This window comes from Ictalurus punctatus, chromosome 15 (genome assembly GCF_001660625.3).
Source record: "Ictalurus punctatus breed USDA103 chromosome 15, Coco_2.0, whole genome shotgun sequence".
Lineage (NCBI taxonomy): Eukaryota > Metazoa > Chordata > Actinopteri > Siluriformes > Ictaluridae > Ictalurus > Ictalurus punctatus.
Window position 1 is genome coordinate 25,965,227 of NC_030430.2, and position 7,425 is coordinate 25,972,651.

At 45.2% G+C, this 7,425-nt stretch overlaps 1 protein-coding gene across 4 annotated transcripts in view; it reads right to left on the reverse strand.

Moving 5' to 3' along the window:
* Positions 1-7,163, reverse strand: part of LOC108276314 (nuclear receptor coactivator 3) — a 54,735-nt gene extending 47,572 nt beyond the window's left edge. For 2 of the 4 annotated variants that reach the window (XR_008398045.1, XM_053686494.1), the window contains exon 1: positions 6,882-7,158. The gene's annotated coding sequence lies outside the window, so the exon portion shown is untranslated. Of the gene's footprint in view, positions 1-6,881 lie in introns of all 4 variants that reach the window. The other 2 variants (XM_053686493.1, XM_053686492.1) reach the window with 1 other exon arrangement.
* Between the last annotated feature and the right edge of the window lie 262 nt (positions 7,164-7,425).

Here is a 7,425-nt window from a genome sequence, read left to right on the forward strand (position 1 = left end):
TAAACACGCCAGGGAATGAACGGCGACGTGAGCCGTGTTCAACAGACGCGTTTATAACGGAACCGTCGCCCAGGACCGAACCGGATTCAACTTCACTAAGCTCGGGTCTGATGTATTCGATCCGAGTTTGAATGTAAAATGAGTCATGATTTTTTGTACAATGTCACAACAGTCATAGTTTAAGGTTGAAAGATGTTACGCAACCTCTTCGGAGAGAACAGTTCAGCATCAGCAGAGCTTTTACAAGCACAGCAGATGATATCGCCGAAATACTTCACCAGATAAGGCTTTCTGCAGGAAAACAAACCACTCGGACGTCTCCGAACCACCGCGGGGGAAACAGTCCCAAAATACCGAAGCTGAGTAATCACCTGCGTACGCCCATCGGCCGTAAATTCAATCATTTACATTTAGCCACGCCCACAAAAAGCTGAAAATGGCAAAGCGGTGACTAAAAGGTGAAAGAGGACCTCCTAAACATGCCGTGTGCTAAATCTTCCAGCTCAGACACTGCGATTTTAGGGTGCCATTACTTTTGTCCACACTGGTGAACTCCTTGGCCCAACCCTACAGCCAGTTGTCCTTTTTCACCAAGAAAAACGCAACTCTTTCTTAAAAGTTCCCCGAGTTCCTACCTCAAAAACGGAAGAAGCGCCATCTTGAGTTTAGCGAGAAAATTTATTTTTTTTAAATCTAAACAAAAAGTAAGACCGTCATGTTGTTTATGAATTTTATATTGATTCATACATCATTACATACATTCATACACCAGGCCACGCCCACAAGCGTCAAACTCCAAGAGTTACGTTTTATCAATTTTTGAATTTTTTTTTTTTAAGACACAACTTTGGTCTTTGTTGACACTTGTAGTAGAGGCGGAGCCACTGACTACGTTACTGATACAGGTGACCGAGTCGGGCGGGACCTACCTGCCGGTGACCGATTAATCAACCGATAGCTAATAAAATTGATACTGAATGAAAACATATCGCACAAAGCAAAATATTACTGAACTTTATTACAAAAATAAACAGTACTGTTTAAACATTAATATATATTAACTGTTAAGAAATGTTCAAATAAATAAAAGATACTTTTTGGTTCGGTTTGGATGCGTAACACTCCAAATGACAAATAAAAATAGAGACGTCCGAAATGAATCAAAAACACTTCAAACAACACACCAAAAATGAGTCAGCGATGCTTTTTATTCGGCCTCTGGAGGCCGCTCTCGTACTGTATGATGACGGCGGACCCTTCTCAGCCGCACCCACGCCTTCCCCCGCAGCTCTTGATGTCTTCGCATTTAGGAAAGATACCGAGTCACGACTGAATCTAACGTCTCAGAAACCTGATCTGAATCTGAAGCACCTCCACGTGGCTGATTTCTGAAGACGCAGCACGCTGGCAGTAGGAGGGTGTTTCTGAGGAGTGAAAGCCGGTGTGGTGATGGAATACTTGTTTAATAAGACCTCCGGGGTTAACGTCTTTAGTATACGCTAGTGTCTTGGCAACGTCGCGATGTACACCGTGCACATCTTATACGCTATAATTTAAATATCCAACAGAGTAGATCCTAAACCGTCCCCTTACTGTCCAAAGCACTGACGTCTAACACACAGGCATCGAGTCAGCTTGGGGTTCTTCATGACGTAAGTGCACTTGAACTCCTTAGTCACCGTGTTCTAGATCCTGACCATCAGGTAAGCCAACAAGGTAGTGCCAGGTGACATCGGGCCGGCGGGTGGGACCGCGAGCGACACGTTTCGATACGACGCGACTCGCCTCGCCTTCCTCGACTCGGCCCGCCCTATTTTCCGTCATGAAAATGAAAACGCCGTGCGCAGAGCCACAGACAAGACTTAAGATCCGAAGAACGGTGCAGTCACTAAGATCTTCTTAACGCAAAGTCTCAAAGGCAGACGAGCACCATCGCCTGAGGAGTCGAATACAGGCAGCTCCTTCACTTCAATCCCAAAAGGAAGCAGAACAACAATAAAAGAAGTGAGCAGAAAGATTCATTTATGTTCAATACATGCTCACGGATTCAAGAGGAGGCCCACGAGGACAAAAAAAAACAACAAAAAACCCCACAGGAGTGGGAATGCAAGCGAAAACAGAGAAATTCGGGGAGAACCCGAACGGTTCCGGAGAGGAGCGAATCCCAGGCGCAAGGCAGAGAAAATAAAGAAATGAAAGGAGAAGGTAAAAAGATAAATAAAAGCATTCGTGGTTCATTTATGGGTCTCGGTAACGGTGCGGTTTCTCAAAACCCCGCCCCCTTACCACCTCCTGAGCCCGACCCATTCACCACCTCGCCGCCATCCGTCACTGTCCGCCGCCTCCTCGTTCACCCGCCGGACCGCACGTGGCTCTGCGGCGTGGCCGCGTCTCGGCTCAGGATTTAACGACCTTCTTCACGGCTACGGTGAACAACTGGGGCACGGACGCTGCTAATTGGACAGATCGTTAGGAACGGCTGTGTGTTTACGACGCCCTCGCTAACATGACCCGCACACGTTCTTCCAGTCCCTCACACTTCTCTGTTACGATAATAGATAAAGGAGTTCGGCGGGGGAACGGATCTTCTCCTTGAGCACCTGCATGACCTCCTCAAAGATCAGGCTGGACGTTTAGATCCGAGAAAACAGAACTTTTTAAACTATTAAAAACGTGCAACAAACATTATTAGCTAAAGACGAAGACCTGATTTAACCCGGAAGGGGAAAGCCGTAACTTGGAAATGGCGCCCTTTCCGAGCTCCGCCTTGTTTGATCTATATTTTGGGGGGGGGGGGGGGGGGGGGGGCATGGACGCCTCAGTTACAGCTTGTCTTTTCTGAGCAACAGGCTAGCCAGCTAACGTTGGTGCTTATAACTAAATAATGATGTTCCTTCTCAAAGCGAATACTCTATTAGATATAGAAGCTTTTTTATTTACTGCTGATGATATGAGCAGCCATGTTGCTATGACATCATAGGCTAAACCTGAGGTTGGAAACACCTCCCCAGCTAGAACTGAGCTAAAACCGCTGGGAGAAATCACCACGTTCTCACGGATGTGCTGGAACATTACTACAAAAAGACGCCGTATGATCAAAATGACACTTAGCCGGACTTTCACACCCACGTCAACATCAACACTCGACTAGTCGACATCGCCGAACTTGAAGCGCTGACATCCACAAGAACGAGTCGTCTGCACTCTTGAAAAAAAAAGTTTGACAGATTCAACGTAGAACCTGACAACAGAGCAGATCCAAGAACCGGAGAACCGTGCCATATCCAAGAGGAACCTTTTCATTCATATTCCACTGCAGTAACTCTTCCGTCTCGGGACCACTGAACCGTTCACGTCATATTTCCACGTAAACGCTAGAACGCCGGTTCTGTCTCGCGTCCATACTTCACAGAAGACGCGGAACGGCAGAGAACCCCGAGGACCATGAGAAGATCGTGTGACGAACGGACGAACTCTCTCCGCGTCCGTGATTCACATCTCTCTCGGACTGGATGACGGAGAACTCAGCGAGGTCTGTGTAGACCCCGAGACGTCATCCGACAAGGAAAATAAAACACAAAGCGCAAGCCTGGTGCGCTTTGTGTTCGTGTTACATCGAGCGCCTTTCACCAGCTTGGGGGCGAAACAGAGAGTCCACTGTGGCTCCAGAACGCAGTGCATTAATAAACACTCTGTGGTGTCGGTCATGCCATGAAGCAACAAGCGGTTTAAAATAATTATCTCCTGCTGAATAAGAGCGGCGTCCTGTATTAGAGAAGACTTTAACAAAATGGAAACGCAGAAAGTGGGTTATTAAACTCCATTAATATCTGCCTAGAGCTTTGTACAGAACACTTCACAAAGAAAAAAATATGACAAGTGCTCCGTCGAGAAGCATTAGTCTCGGTCTGAACTCACAGCGGGCGCTACGCGGCGGCGCGCCACGTCCTCTGGATCCTTACCGCGCGCTCGTGGTGGAGTCTAAACATATTTGCATAAAGTGAGCAATCGAAACCTCGAGAAGCACAAAAGACCGCTGCGACGGGAATGAAAAATGGTCGGACGATACACGGTATGACCCAGCCTGCCATATGTCTCGCTAACGTTGACCCAGATTCGGCGGCGGCGCTCGATCGGTCAGTTTCGAACATCAGCGGAGGGGAATTTCATGACCTGGATTTACTATCACGTCACTCAGCTGTGTGCACGTGTGACACGTATCGAAACAGTCCGCGCTGGATCAGGTGCTATTCTACGGTACGTGCTGCCGAGTCATGAGTGTGGAAGCCATTTTGTTTCGATGGAATCAATGAGAGAACTACAACTAGGACCATTCATGCAGTATCACACGGGTGACATCTTATTTCATGGCTATTCCCCGTAACGCTTCTTCAGTCCTCGATCACTTCAGGTGTAAAGGAGAACGCTCGTGTGATCGGGCCGCTACTGAGAAACCCAGCCTCGTACGCTTCCACTCGAGCCACGCCTAGAAACGTCAGCTACACGCGGGTGATTTTAATAATCCGAACGTGCAGCTCTTAATCAGCGGTGTAACCCAACTCTGAACACCAGGAACTTCCCTCGCGTGAACATCGAACTTTTTGGACCTGATCACGACTCTGAATACGGCCCTGGTTCGGGAGGAAATACAGACCAGGTCCGGAGGTTTCTAGTGCTAACCCGTAGCTCGTCGTACTTCGGGTTAGAATCACATTAGCTAGCATTGTATCCTAGTTAAAGTTTCCGTGCAGCCGAAACATAAAAACACGGCAGGTACGACGAATCTTTCAGTTTCCCGGAGCACTAGCTAACTAATCGAGCTACTATGTAGCTATGAAATCATTCAATACAAGTTCATCTACGAGTGGCTGGTTAGAAACTTTCTGCATTTATTCTTCCAAGACTAAACTTTTTCAAGCTAACGTTAAACCAGAGATCTGTCTTTTTCACCAAGTACAAATCTGCAGATTTTACTCATTTCCCTGAACATAGCTACGTAGCTTAGCATACATAGCTACGTAGCTACCTTGTTTTAGAGTTTACGGTAGATTTCCAGACATTGTTCAGGGTTTTTTTTTTTTTTTTAAGAATTATTTATCTATAATACGAGGACGATCACGACAGCTACACGGCAAAGCGCGCGATTCCGAAATCCATTGACATAAATTTAGCTTCCGTGCTGATTTTGTCTTTTTTACTAGGATCGCTTTTAACCTAAATTCCACCAGGACGTATTTGTTTATCACGTTATTACACCACGACACGTCTTAACCTAATAAAAACCTTCGACAAAAATCTTCTTACTTATAAGATTTCCGAAACTTTTTCCGCGGCTACATTTCCCCAGCGACAAAACACGTTTAAAAACTCCAGGTTTTTGCACCAGCGAGCGACAACGCGACAGGTGATCGTTCATCGCGTCGTTCAAAAAGATTCTCGCGCTAATTAGCGTGTTATTTGACTTGTTTTCCAACGCGTTAGCTTAAGAAGGTAGAGGGTGCTGGACCGGCCACGCCCACACACAACGGACCACCAGTGACGCGACGGATTCGTTCCTTTACTAAAAACGAATGCAGGATTATGACCTTATTATTCATGTGAGATTTTAATAATCTGCATCTTTATTTGTCGTCGTTATTGTTGAATACAGCGATTACGGCTTAAAGGAAAATGACGCCTTGAATATATTCGCGCAAACAGACACGCTTCGGTAGTTATGCACTAATTTGCTTATTTCTTATTACTTATTAAGGACTGACCTTGAAGGTTATCCGACATGTTAAACACCTGCACAAAGTATGAATACTGCACGTGTAAAATGAATAAAACCTTCCTGGTGCGATATATCCTGCGCAACAATTATGTCACGGGTAATATGTTTCTTTTTTAGAAAAGTCGCATACGTCACCCCTTTTTACCCCCCCAAATGATTCTGATTCATCACGGAGTTATGGATGACGAACTCCAAATTTAAACTCCAGATTAATATAGATTAGCGCAGTGTGCATCCTGGTGCATGCAGCACCTCATCACGCAATCAATCCAGCCCCTCAAAAAAAATGATAATAAAATCAGCCAGTCTTTCCAAAAATTACAATTAAAAACGGGTGACTGTTCCCCGCCTCGCCTCCTCTCCAGCTCCGTATTTCCTGATTGCACACTTGGTGAACAATCTGTCTGAAGGGTTCATGTGGAGCACGAGTGCCGTGTGCTGCTCCTTACCTGCACAGGTTTCATCCAGAATCTTTGTGCATTAAATCCTGCTGATGATGAGACACATGCACATGAATCTTACCTGCCTGCCTGCCTGTTTAACCCAAATGAGGCTTTATTTATTTATTATTTTCTTTTAAAATGCACCTGTGCAAACTGCATTGTTGCAATGTTAAAATGTTTAAATAGTTCAGTCTGAATCATTCCTACCTGCATGGAGGATGTTAGAATGGACATCTGTGTATAATTATGCATTAATGACACACACACTACACTACACTACATACACACACACTACACTGCACTGCACTGCACGCGCGCGCACGCACGCACGCACGCGCACACATCAGAGCAACATGTATGAAGGTGGATGAAGTGCACTGAAACCTGCCGCGTCTTATTCACATTTAAGCCAAACTTCGACTTTGAATCGTTTTTTGCATTTTAATAAGTTGTCATTTACCAAACCTGGAACTTTATCCAATTCATAAAAACAGCAGAAACACAATAAAAAGCCACGAAACCGTTAAAAGAGTGAGGTATGATGACTTAAATATCCCCAACAGCCAACCTGACCGATCACCAACACTAACATTACCGTGAACATTAACGTTTACAAAGCCGAAAAAATATTCTCCGAGATGCAGTTATAAAACCTAAAAACCTACCAGTTTTCACCTCCTCCGACAAACAGAAATATCTCTTCTTCTCTTCTGCTCGTTTGCTGCTTTCTATTTCAGCTCCGTCTCCGTCTCTGTCTCCGCCATCTTCCGTTGCTGTTTGTTTAAATGAGAAACGCTGCTTCGAGAGCAGTCAGCCAGCTTGGAAGCCGACGCCGGTGCATTATGGGTAACGTAGTCTACAGCTGCGCGTTGAGTGAACGCTCCTTAACCAGAATCGCTTTCACAATAAACTACATGTACACGTGTGCACAGCGGCATAGACAGATAAAGTCGTGTATAGACTGCTGAGAGAGAGAGAGAGAGGGAAACGAGCCGCTGGATTTATTTATAGTCCAGTTCAGCTGATAGACAACACAATGACCAACAGAGGACATTAAACCATCATTATAACACTTATAACCTTTATATGAACTCACAGTTAAACCCGTACGCCATTTTAATGTCACTAAAGTACATCATTAGCGTATAATTATATAGGTACAACCTTTAGTATGTAAATATAACATTGCACCCTACATATGAAACTATT